The following is a 13829-nucleotide window of genomic DNA, read 5'->3' as shown; positions in this document are numbered from 1 at the left end:
AGCCATGTCACTAAATAATACGTAATTCCGATTACTTGTGTTTCCTTCACTGATTTTTCCAGCTAATGAATTGACGCCATTTATTCTCCTTTTTAATTTATTTTTAGTAGTGTTCACAATAATATCTGGTTTGCGCAAAATGATATACGCAAATTGCTGATCAATATATAATGTATGTTGCTTAAGAAATTCTGCTCCTATAATTCCCGGTACACATAATTCTTTTATTAAATGGAATTTAATTTTATATTGCGAATTCCCCATTATCACGTTTATTTCTACTGATCCTAATGTTAACGTTTGCGTTGAATTGAATCCAGTCATATTCAATTTGTCGGACAAATTTACTTCAGTTTGCCCCATATTAGCAGCTACGTCCCATCTCATTAAGTTACAACAAGCACCAGTATCTATCAACCACTTCATTTTACGATTGGGATTGCCCATTGCTTTGAGGGCCAATAAAAATTGATTATCGCGTGTACGTATAATTGGCACCCTTTCATGTGCCGGAATACAAATATTAAGCTTGTGCATACTTGTAGAGAAGTTTTCTTCCATCTTATTTGAATGTGAATTATTGGAATTTTCCCTATAAACTTTAAATTTATTGTTATTATTATCCACATTATTATATTTAGCAATATTAGTGTTATAGCGTCTAATTGGTTTATTATCTATTTGTCGGGGTCTTCGGACGCAATATTCGAAACCCCCATTGATCAGTTTTTTTGTTTCGTGTTAGATGTAGTCCTTTGAACATATGCGTGTGAAAAATCATTTTGACATTCTTCACCATTCAAGTTTTTTCTATGTCTCTCGTTAGAGATTTGATTGAGATTGTCTTCCATAGCCTTGTTCAATATTTCCACTCTTACGTTGATCTCTTCAATTTCATTTCTATCGTCCCACTCGTTTTTTAGCCAGATAAGTAACTCTGGAAATGATTTTTCTCTCTGGAATATTCCTGCATGGGCTAGATCCTTGTTTCGAAGTCCCCCTAAGAAGTGTTTTCGCAAAGATGATAACCCAAACGGCCCTTCATTTTCTATCCATTTATACAATTCTTCTCCTCTCGCTTTATATTCATCAAACGATTCGTTTGGTTTCTGTAAAAGTGTTTCAATATCTTTCATGAGAGCACTAATGCTTTTCTGAAACTTAAATTCTCGTTGTAAATTAGCTTTCACTTCTGTCCAAGTAGGGGCAATTAAATTCGAAATTTTTCGAAGAGCCTTACCTTTCAATTTCATCCATATAACATTCAATAGCGGAGTTTGATCGTGTCCTTCTAACTGAGATGCAAATAATTCCAATTGTAAAATGAATGGTTCCAGCTCTTCTGGATTTCCATCATATACGGGTATACATTGGAGTGCTATTATTTGTGAAAACTCCATTTTACCTTCCGTTTTGTACCGAACTTTCACCAAAGTATTTAATCAAGAATCAATTAATTGTGACATTGAGGTGTTAAATTGAATAAACTTGTTTGTAAGAACACAAATCCTGCGAACGCATATTGCTGGCAATTACTGTACTGCTGTTGCATACATTATTTCATTCAAATCAAAAGCTCCCGTACGTAGACGTGTAATCATATCCAATGCATTGCATTGGAAACGCGCCCATTATCGTGCGCCTATCTGCTCGTCCGCGGTTTGGACGACTAATTGCCGACGCATCAAAATGCACTCAGTCCGTTCGCGGGTCGTTCGTTCAGTTCGTTCGCGGGTCGTATTGAAAAAAGTGCCGAGAGAGTTACCGAAAAAAGTGTGTCATCCAGTGTCCAGTGTAGAACATCGTCGTGGAAGGTAAATATATAGTGATAATTAATTTATTGTAGGTGAACATATGTGAATGCCATGGGTATCTTAATTTTAGTTTTCACCGGAAAATCCATCAAGACGTCTTCGAGTTATGCGAAAACGAACAGAGACCATTTAATTGTGGACAAATTCTAGTGCTTTACCGCAGTGTTTCCTGTTGTGCGGTAACCAAGTATCGGTGATAGGTGAGTATAACACCTCTGTATCGTGTAAATAATTTCACCTTTCAATTTTAGGACTTAATACCAACTTTTAATCGGATACTCTGGGCTTGGCATCTATTGAGTGTGAGTATTTAGTAGTAAATAATTTGTTGAGGATACTTGTATTATGGTATTTATAAATAAAAATGTTTTATTTAATATTACATGTAAATGCTTCGAAAAGCCCGAAATTCATGTACTCACCTATACCACATTTTTTTTTTTACTGCTCCGATGCTCCAGGGAATTTAATTAATTTGTCCGAGTTTTTTGTTCATTATGACTGATTTTTTTGTCCTTTTTCGCACATTTAAAGTTTTTATTCTGATGTGCACAATCATAGTTTTCTTCACTTTTTACACATTTTGGATGTGAATTTCATTTCACTAAGTTTTTTTTTTTGAACTTTCTCACTTTGAAATTCAACCATTCTGTCTTCTCGATTTTTTATAACTACTAGACAGTTCGAAACGGCGTTTCCATTGCCAAATTTTAGCGGTTACCGCTGTCACCAATTGCACGAGCTCGAGCGGTTAGTTTTCTGGAAAACAGTCATCACAATTTGAAAAATAAAACACTTGAACAATTCTGATGTGACTTGCTAACTCCAAGTCCAAAATCCGACCCTCTTCTTTATTTACAAAAACGTTATTTATAATTACTGGCTATTGTTTACAATTTTTCTCTCATTTTCAATAATGTTGCAGAATGTTGCATGCTACCTACATTTACTCTCATGTGACATTCTGCTCCGAGAGCATTCGTACAATTATTTAACAATTGAGTCAGCTACTATTTCTAGGCCAGCTTATTCGCCAAGTTTTGCTTATACTTAAATATCCGTTGTTTATTTTCAACAGCGGTTGCTATTTGATAAACATAAATGGACAGGTTCCAACCTGTCCAATCTTTCCTTTTGTTCGTTTATATGACATACTTTAAATATAGAAGAAAAATGATGATTATTGCATGGCGTTTAAGGTCGCTACACAAGTAACGGAAAACCTACGGACTACGTTGTAATCGACGGCAAATTCTTCTCCAACATCACAAACGTACGCACTTACCGAAGTGCGAATATTGAATCCGACCACTACCTCGTTGCAGTATGTCTGCGCTCAAAACTCTCGACGGTGTACAACACGCGTCGGAGTCGTCCGCCGCGGCTAAGCACAAGACGGCTACAAGACGGTAGACTAGCCCAAGACTACGCGCAGCAGCTGGAAGTGGCACTCCCAACGGAAGAGTAGCTAGGCGCAGCATCTCTTGAAGATGGCTGGAGAGATGACCGGAGAGATGCCATTGGAAGCACCGCAACCGCTGCACTAGGCACGGTGACCCCGGATCAGAGAAACGACTGGTATGACGGCGAATGTGAGCAGTTAGTTGAGGAGAAGAACGCAGCATGGGCGAGGTTGCTGCAACACCGCACGAGGCACGATAAAAACGGGCGCGGAACCGACAAAACTCGATTTTCCGGAGGAAAAAGCGCCAGCAGGAAGATCGAGACCGTGAAGAGACGAAGGAACGTACGTCAGGTATTGCAGAAATGCCACAAATACAACGTGCCCACACATCATCTATTTATCGACTTCAAAGCCGCATATGATACAATCGATCGGGACCAGCAGCTAATGCACGAAAACGGATTTCCAGATAAACTGATGCGGTTGATCAAGGCGACGATGGATCGGGTGATATGCGTAGTTCGTAGGGTTACGGCAAGGTGATGGTCTTTCGTGTCTGCTATTCAACATCGCTTTAAAGGGAGTAATACGAAGGGCAGGGATTGAGACGAGTGGTACGATTTTTACGAAGTCCGTCCAGTTATTTGGTTTCGCCGAAGACATTGATATCATGGCACGTAACTTTGAGAGGATGGAGGTAGCCTACATCAGGCTGAAAAGCGAAGCTAAACGGAATGGACTAGTCATCAACACGTCGAAAACGAAGTACATGATAGGAAGAGGCTCAAGACGGTGTTGAACTTAATCTAGAATTAAAAAAAAAACCTAAATAAAGAATTAAAAAAAAAGCTCAAGAGAGGTCAATGCAAGCCACCGACCACGAGTTGCTATCGGTGATGACGAAATTGAGGTGATTGAAGAATTCGTGTACTTGGGCTCATTGATGACCACCGATAACGATACCATCAGAGAAATTCTGAGACGCATCATGGCAGGAAATCGTACGTGCTTTGGACTCCGCACTCCGCAAAACGCAAGTTCGCCGCCGTACCAAACTGACAATCTACAAAACGCTTATTAGACCGGTAGTTCTCTACGGACACGACACCTGGACGATGCTCATGGAGGACCAACGCGCACTGGGAGTTTTCGAAACGAAAGTGCTGCGTAGCATCTATGGTGGGGTGCAGATGGCGGACGGTACGTGGAGCAGGCGAATGAACCACGAGTTGCATCATCTGTTGGGAGAACCCATCCATCGTTCACACCGCGAAAATCGGAAGACTACGGTGGGCTGGGCACGTAGCCCGAATGTCGGACAGTAATCCGGTGAAAAAGGGCCCAGACTGGTGTGTGCCAATTACCGAGGAATAACCCTCCTTAATTCGGCGTACAAAATTATTTCCCGTATTCTGTTCAACAGATTGAGACCGCTTGAAGAGTCCTTCGTCGGCGAATACCAAGCAGGTTTTCGCGAGGGCCGATCAACGACGGATCAAATGTTTACCCTGAGACAGATCCTTGATAAATTCCGGGAGTACAACTTGCAGACATATCATCTGTTTATTGATTTCAAGGCGGCGTACGATTCAGTGAAACGGAATGAATTATGGCAAATTATGCTTGAACATGGTTTTCCGGCAAAACTGATACGGCTGATTCGTATAACGTTGGACGGATCGAAATCAAGTGTAAGGGTTGCGAATGAAATATCGACGTCATTTGTTACCTTAGATGGATTAAAGCAGGGTGATGCACTCTCGAATCTACTGTTCAATATAGCGCTCGAGGGAGCGATTAGGAGAGCTGGTGTGCAAAGAAGCGGTACCATTATCATAAAATCGCATATGCTCCTGGGATTTGCGGACGATATCGATATTATCGGGATTGATCGCCGTGCCGTGGAAGAGGCTTTTGTGCCTTTTAAGAGGGAGACAGCGAGGATTGGACTCACGATCAATTTCAGCAAACGAAGTATATGGTCGCTAGCAATCAACGTGGGTTCATTAGTGGTGGTGGTAGCGAAATGTTGCTTGATGGTGAAAAGTTTGAAGTGGTAGAAGAATTTGTGTATCTTGGAACATTAGTGACGTGCGATAATGATGTTACCCGCGAGGTGAAAAGGCGTATTGCAGCTGCAAATAAGGCTTATTACGGACTTCGTAACCAGCTTAAGTCCCGTAATCTGCAAACGAAAACAAAACTCGCGCTGTATACTCTCTGATGAAACATGGACGTTAAAGGAGGCTGATCGGAGAGCTTTCGCAGTTTTTGAGCGTAAGGTGCTGCGGACAATACTCGGCGGTAAACAGGAGAACGGTATCCGGCGGCGCCGCATGAATCACGAATTGTACCAGGTGTATAAAGGGCTGGATATTATTAAGCTTATTCAACACGGCAGACTACGGTGGGCTGGTCACGTTGTTCGTATGTCGGAAGAACGTCAAACGAAGATAATATTTAGTAGAGAACCCGGAAGAGGAAGTAAGTAAGTAAGTAATCCGGTGAAAATGGTTCTCGACAACGATCCGGGCGAGGTGCACAGCAAGCAAGGTGGATCGATCAGGTGGAGGACGATTTGCGGACCCTCCGCAGACTGTATCGTATCTTTATTAGGTTGTTTTAAATCTTATTAGTAATGAAGTTCAACACCGTTTAGTTTTGGATTGCAATTTGGGTAAGATTTGGAATGTTTTTGGAAGAAACTAATCACACGGCACAGCACACACGTCTGGCTTGTACAACTATCGGCACGGATTGAATCCCTGATCATGATAATAAGTCAAAATCTAACTGAATTATCGCGAGACCAATCCCCGCAATCTCCAATATGAAGAACCATTGCTCGATTTCCTATCATTTAATTTGAGAAACGGACGGTACAGTTTGAAGCCTACGAGATGATGGACCTTAGACATATTATTTCCTTTTCATCAGTGACTTCAACTCAAACAAATTGTTGATATTCGTTGCCATATTATTGATAAAATAAACTTTTTGCTAGCCCATAAAACCCTTCACTATTACGCCAATGCCATCAGACAGAACCACTGACTACCGACAGTGCATGGAACAACCAACAAAAAAAACAAGTTTACTTACTTCGCTGCTGGACGGTTACAACGAGAAGGACGATGTTTGTGGTTTTGACCATATTAGGAGAATTGAAATTGATTGAGCACTATACCAATTCAAGAGCAGGATGAAATTTTAAGTAAAATCTGATTTGAGCCATCTGCTGCTTCGAAAATTGCTTAAAATAAGAGCAAAAACGACCGTATTTCCCTCTACAGCCGGGCTCGAGGCTGGTCAAAATTTTGTGACGTTTGGCATGTCTTTTTTAGTTTTCTTGATTTGCAATTCAACAAAACTGACCCAATTCGGGAAATACGGCTATTCTTATTCTCATTCGAAAACGGGAGGCTATTCTGGTACAAAACAAACGCATTCCTGACACTGCCGTGTGACGTTCGAATGTTTTCGATGATTGGATTGCGTAGCTTGACTACCGTACCTTCGTCGGTCGTCATTCGTACGTTGATTCATCGATGGGTCTTCGTTGGCGTTTATTTCACGCTCTCTAATGCTTTGTTATGTTGAAATTTCAAAGCAAGAATGCAGGTTGGAATGAGAAACTTTGCGCATTTTAAATTCGTATTATTATGGTATCCTTTAAGGTAGATTGTTAAAAACATAAAAGTTTACAATATCGGGACAGAGAGAACATATAAATCATAAAGTCCATTATTTTTCTTTTTTGTTATACATATCTGTATAGTTACAATAAAGTAGTATCGCCTCAATGCCCAGCCCATATCTATGGCGTCGAACTACTAAAAAGCTTGCAGATATTATCACTTAAGTTCTAAAACAGCTAGTTTAAAATCAAGTACGATTCACATGGCAGTGAAGAGGAACAAAAATGGGCAGTCGCTGCGAGAGAAAATCACAATAAGGTAGCAATTAAACTTCTAATAGATTCAATAACACAACTCTGTAATTATCGCCGTACGCATGCATAAATGTATATTTTTTATTGCACCTTCGCCTTACCGCAATCAGGGGCGACAATTTATGGTTTAGCTCAAAAAGGGTACACATCACACACATCTTGAGCTTGATCTCGTTTTCTAGCGCCATGCCAGCTGACTCGCAACGCCGTCTGGTTCTCAGGCCAAACCCAGCCCTGCAAATCAAAGTCAATGTGATACACTGCTAGGCATACGCGTTTTATTGAATTAAAGCGATCGTCAAAATACTGCTTATTCGCAGTTAATAAAAGGCTTGCTGTCCGTCCTGGAGACAACGACTTGATGTCGACTTGATTTGTCCTGATATGGATCTTGACGAATTTGCTCGCAACAGTCAAAGGACGGGAAGGTCGTGTAACCAGTTTCTGTACATTACAACAGATGATGGTGATGACTAATCGATGGGAGTTTCTGAAAACCGCAGTGCTCACAAGTCTGCCCTAAAGTGCTGCGCGGTTTGCTCACATTGACATCAATTATTCTAACCATTCTTTTTCGATTCCCAAGCAATATCGAGTCCACATGTGCTGTCTTACAATGCTGGCAAAGGTCACCGTTTACTTCATGCACACGATTTACAGTCCAACTCCCATTCAAAAATGCGAAATTAAATTTACAAGAACACATAAAGTTCGCCTTCAACCGAACATCGACTCGGTGTGTGCGCGGTGGTTCCACACGTCCCAGTTAAAAATAGTCTCGCTTTTTTTTTTCTATCATTGCTCCTACGCGTCGGACGAAAATTCGGGAGCAACTTTCGCTGCGTGGACACAAGCCAGAAAAACGTGCACCCACTCGCCATGGTCGCCTTGAGGAAAACGATTTCCCAGAGGAAAAATAGTAACGGACTCGAACAGCACCGGGCGAGAAACTTGTTGCACAGAAGATGGTTCGGTAGATTTTTCATCATTTCGTAGAAGGTCTTCGAGAAAGCAAATTTTGCAGATCATAAACATTGATACAATTGCCTCCTAATTTTCGTCCGCCGTATGTCAGTATTCGACAGAAGGACAGGGTAGAGTATCCAAGATTTTCCTCATTTTGTCTTCGGTTGAACTGATATTCAATGGTAAGAACGAAAATATGGTTTTCAAAACTAACATTTCTTATTTGTAGCCATCAATGATGGGGGTTGACATTATTTTTTTATGATGTCGGCACGCGGATGAATCGCTGTAAACACTTCTGGAAAATCATTATTTCTTAAAATTAATTTATCTATTTATTGGGCTTGGTCGTGTGTGATACTTTGCGGAGACGAATTCGAATTAATGCTTAGTATAATCAGTCGCCCTCCTTAGCCGTGCGGTGAGACGCGCGGCTACAAAGCAAGACCATGCTGAGGGTGGCTGGGTTCGATTCCCGGTGCCGGTCTAGGCAATTTTCGGATTGGTAACCTGGCTTAGAAACCTCGCAGTTGATAACTGTGGAAGTGCTTAATGAACACTAAGCTGCGAGGCGGCTCTGTCCCAGTGTGGAGATGTAATGCCAATAATAATAAGAAGAAGAAGAATCAGTAGCATCTTATATTCATAAATTAGCAGGACATGGACCAACATACTCGTAGTGAATCGAGGTTAGGGGGGCACAAAAATATGTTGATACAGACTGGACGTGTTAGGATATCTGGCAAGTGAATTTCTGTCGCTCATTCGGCTACTTGTGCTACCGCATCACGGTGCCCCGGTAGACCGTTATTATAAAATAAAAATGTCCATCATATATTCGCATCGGTATATTTCCCACCTAATCATGCTTGTAAGCACAACTATGAATCTTTTTTTGAGTGCGCTGAACAAATACTATCAGAACATCCACCGGAGGTTAAAGTTCACATCTATGGGGACTTTAACCAACGCAATGCTGATTTTATTCTAGACTCAGAAAACGAATGTGTCCTACTGCCAGTCGTTGGGGATAACGAAACTTTGCAATTAATTTTTGACAAGTCTGCAAGTTTAGGATTAAACCAAATTAATCATATAAAAAACAATCAAAATTGCTATTTGGACCTCTTGCTGACAAATATCTATGAAGATTTCTGTGTAACAGAATCTATCAATCCATTGTGGAAAAATGAAGCGTTCCACACTGCAATCGAATACTCGTTATTTATTCATGAAGAACAAAGACCCAACGATTGTGAGTATGAGGATGTCTTTGAATACAATTTAGCGAACTATGAAAATATTCGAGGTAGGTTAAGTAGTGTAAACTGGCAAATAGTTTTAAGAAATGAAGAAAATGTCGAAGCATCTGTTAACACTTTTTACAGATTATTATCTGACATAATCTCGCAAGAAACTCCACTAAAACGAAAACGACGTCATAACAATAATAAAGACCCAATTTGGTATAACCGGCAAATCAAGAATTTAAGAAATCGCAAACAAAAAGCACACAAAATTTACAAAAGTCATACCAGTAATGAAAATTTAGTATTTTACTTGGACGTATGCGATCAATTGAATTACGCTATCAGTAACGCATTGGAAGATTACAATTCAAAAACTGAGAGCGAAATAAAGTCCTGTCCAAAGAACTTCTTTAATTACGTAAAAACAAAACTGAAATCTAATAACTTTCCATCAATTATGCATCTAGACGAAAACGCGGGGGATAGCTCGGAAAAGAACTGTAATCTTTTTGCAGATTTTTTCCAGGAAACCTATTCTACATTTTCTGAAAATGATCGTGACCGCGACTATTTTGCATTTTTTCCAGAGTTTTCAAATGATATTGGAGTGAATCAACTTCATGTCCATGACATTTTGCAGGCCCTACGTAATTTAGATGCTTCGAAAGGTCCTGGTCCTGATGGAATCCCTCCTATATTTATGAAAACCCTAGCAGTGGAACTAACCACTCCATTATTTTGGCTATTTAATATGTCACTAGAATCAGGAAAATTCCCAAATATATGGAAAAACTCATTATGAATACCCATTTTCAAATCTGGATAAAATTCAGACATACGTAATTATCGTGGAATAGCCATTATCTCTTGCATTCCAAAACTTTTTGAGGCCATAGTAAACGAAAAATTATTCAAACAAGTAAAAACCCGAATAACAGACGCACAGCATGGCTTCTGTAAAGGGCGTTCAAGTTCAACTAATCTTCTTGAATTTGTTGACTATACCCTGAATGCAATGGATAAAGGAAACCATGTAGAAGCTCTTTATACTGACTTCAGTAAAGCATTTGATCGCATAGATATACCCATGCTTCTATTCAAATTGAAAAAAACTGGAATTGAGCTGGGACTACTCAAATGGCTTGAATCCTACTTAACTGATCGCCAATTGATTATAAAATTTAACAACAATAGATCAAAACCCATTCAAGCCACTTCCGGTGTCCCCCAGGGCTCTCATTTGGGGCCTCTATTATTCATAATATATGTAAACGACATTTCCTTCATTCTTGACAAACTTAAAGTGTTAATCTATGCAGATGACATGAAGCTCTTTTTGGAGATAGGGAATAAAATGACCTCAACATATTCCAGAACGAAATATGCACATTCTACGAATGGTGCAATAAAAGCCTATTGCAACTGAATGTAAAAAATGTAACCTTATATCATTCAGCAGAAAAAGAACAGCATCAAATCTCTCAATTACATTAGGAAACCAGGTTGTAGAGAAATGCGATAGAGTTAGGGATTTAGGAATTATCTTAGACTCCAAACTAACATTCATCGACCATTACAACACCATTATTCATAAAGCAAATAATATGATGGGTTTTATAAAACGTTTCTGCTATAACTTTCATGACCCATACACAATTAAAACATTATATATTGCTTATGTAAGGTCGATACTGGAATATTGCAGCATTGTATGGTCTCCATTTTCAATAGCACACGAAGAAAGATTAGAATCAGTACAAAAACAATTCCTATTATTTGCTCTTCGTAAATTAGGTTGGACAACATTCCCACTTCCATCATATGAGGCACGCTGCAAGCTTATAAACATTCAATCTTTGAAAGAGCGTCGTGAAACTGCAATGGTTTCATTTATTAACGATATAGTTTCGCAGCGTATTGATTCAACAAACATTTTATCGAAATTAAATTTCTACATACCATCTCGACAACTGCGTCATCGACATACATTTTTAATCACTGCCGTACAAATTATGCAAAATTCGGACCTCTCAATCAGATGATGGCCATCTATAATCAACACTGCGAAACTATTGACTTTACAATGTCTCGGCAGAACCTAAAAAAATATTTTGTCACAATTCGAAACCTACACATTTAAATTTACATTAAATCGCAAAATTAAACACTACTTAACCAAACTATTTTTATTTTTATACACTATAATACCGTATTTATAGCATTAAGAAAATAAAGAAAAACATGTATATTGTATATGTACTAGTCTACGTCGGTTGACGAAATAAATAAATAAATAAATAAACCAAGTACAGGGCATGATTCCTGTGGTAATTCTGCAGCTCTGGACCAATTTTTAAAAAAATCCCTAGGAGGAATCTCGAGAAATCTTGATTTGAAGTTTTTAATTGAGAAATTTCAAAAGAATCTATATTTTAATTCAATAATATCCCCAAAATACCTTCAAAGGCGTATAGAATTAGATCTCGAGAACCAAGGAGAACATAGGTAAAAATGCACAAGAGAAAGAAAGAATTTTACAAGCTTTGTGCATATTCTTTTGGGTTTTCGGTTACGACGAAGATAAAATATTCAATTTTTGAACTTTTAAAAACACTTTAATAAAGAAACAAAATGAACCTTTGCTTATCTCCGCCACTACACATCTAGTTCGGAATTGTTAATACGATTTTAAAGTTGCTCGAGAAGCGCCATGTTGAGTAAATTTATGGGTGAACCAAGTACAGATGAGGCATCAACAAATTGCATAGAGTTCACTAGAATCCCGATCTTTCGGATTACGTCACGGTAAGTTACTCTGCTTAAACATTAACAATTTTCTAATTAATATTTCAATCAGCAGGTTCTGAATGATTTCAAAAAAGTGTACGCAAGATACAACTCTTTGAAACTCGAGCATGGTTTTGAGGAAGCAATTGATAGCTTTGCAGCAGCTGGAAAAAGCCTCAGTTCTATATCTTGAATTATCATGTTTCAGAGTTCTGCAGAAGTACCGTAATATGTCTTGGCTTACATATCAAACATGCTTTATCTAGTCCGTTTATTAGAACTTTGACGAGATCGGTTAATAAGTGCTGTGATCGAGTATAACAGCTTCTAACTACTATTATTCTACACGAACTCTGATCTTACTTCTCTCCATTATGAACATAAACGCTAAATTTAAATTAGATTTTACCTTTCATTCTATTAAACATGGAAAGCAACACTTATACTAAACTCGAGCAAGTTAGCTATACAAAAACATACTTAAGTCAGTTTTTTAAGATAAGTCAGTTGTAAATATTTACGGTTCTAATAACGGCAACGCGTGCTTAGGGCCATCTTTGGCGTTGTGCAAGGGAATGATGTGTGGTGGCGAAAAATGAAACAAGAGCTCGCCCAGCTCTACGGCGAACCAAGTACCCAGAAGGTAGCTAAAGCTGGAAGGGTACGATGGGCAGGGCATATTTCAAGAATGCCGGACAGCAACCCTGCAAAGCTGGTGGTTACTTCCGACCCGGCAGTTTCAAGAAGGACATTAATCTAGGTGGATTAATCAGGGTTTTTGGTGTTATTTTTAGATTCTTATATGGATTCTTTTGAAATTTCTTAACTATAAACTTCAAATCAAGATTTCTCGAGATTCCTCCTAGGGATTTTTTTAAAAATTGGTCCAGAGGTGCAGAATTACCACAGGAATCGAGCCCTGTACTTGGTTTTGATGGACATTTTTATTTTATAATAACGGTCTACCGGGGCACCGTGGCATGGCCAGGGCATCGTAACATGAAACGAACAAGACTAAAGAAAAAAAATGTGGACAATAAACGAGAGAAATAAATTTTTATGTCAGAGGGCCGTAGAAAATAAAAGAATACTTTCATGTAAATCACACCACATCTCCCAGAACAACTCTTATTTCCATGAAGGTTTGTTTGCCTAGGAAATCCAACACACTGGGGTCGCTCTTTACGCGGATTTTTGGATAAACGTGGTTACAATCAAATGGTAGAGTTAAATGGGATAGTACTAACTCGTCTTATGACAAGTGAACTCTACGATGTTAAAAGTAGCCGCGTGACGAGACACAGAATAATACAAAAACTCCACACTTAATGACGCAATACGGAAAAGAAGGAACATTTGAAAACCTCACCTACTACCTCCGTACATGTGTACTGCATAGGTCTTGAATGTTCTTTTGGTAGGTGAATTTTTAAAACCACAACTCTCATAAGACGGGTACTTTCTATTTAATTCCACCACGTTATGTAATCTTTGCAGATACGTATTTCGAACTCAACTGTAAGGACGTCTTCAGTGTCTCATACGTGACTCGACTTGAGTCGATAATGAGATTTTATGTTTCAGTTTTTCGAAGTAATTTTTAATGCCCAAACAGTGGTATAACATGGATAATCATTGAAATGATTCAAAACCAG

At 39.0% G+C, this 13829-nt stretch overlaps 1 long non-coding RNA gene across 1 annotated transcript; it reads left to right on the top strand.

Annotated features, from left to right (window-relative positions):
- Positions 1 to 1404: 1404 nt before the first annotated feature.
- Positions 1405 to 2638, top strand: LOC134224788 (uncharacterized). Its single transcript, XR_009983063.1, has 3 exons — positions 1405 to 1814; positions 1885 to 2014; positions 2066 to 2638. It is a non-coding gene; the product is annotated as an uncharacterized LOC134224788 (long non-coding RNA).
- Positions 2639 to 13829: the final 11191 nt, after the last annotated feature.

This window comes from Armigeres subalbatus, chromosome 3 (assembly GCF_024139115.2).
Source record: "Armigeres subalbatus isolate Guangzhou_Male chromosome 3, GZ_Asu_2, whole genome shotgun sequence".
In the NCBI taxonomy this organism is placed as follows: Eukaryota; Metazoa; Arthropoda; class Insecta; order Diptera; family Culicidae; genus Armigeres; species Armigeres subalbatus.
The sequence above is the reverse complement of the archived record's forward strand: the minus strand, read 5'-3'. Positions and strand labels throughout refer to the sequence as shown.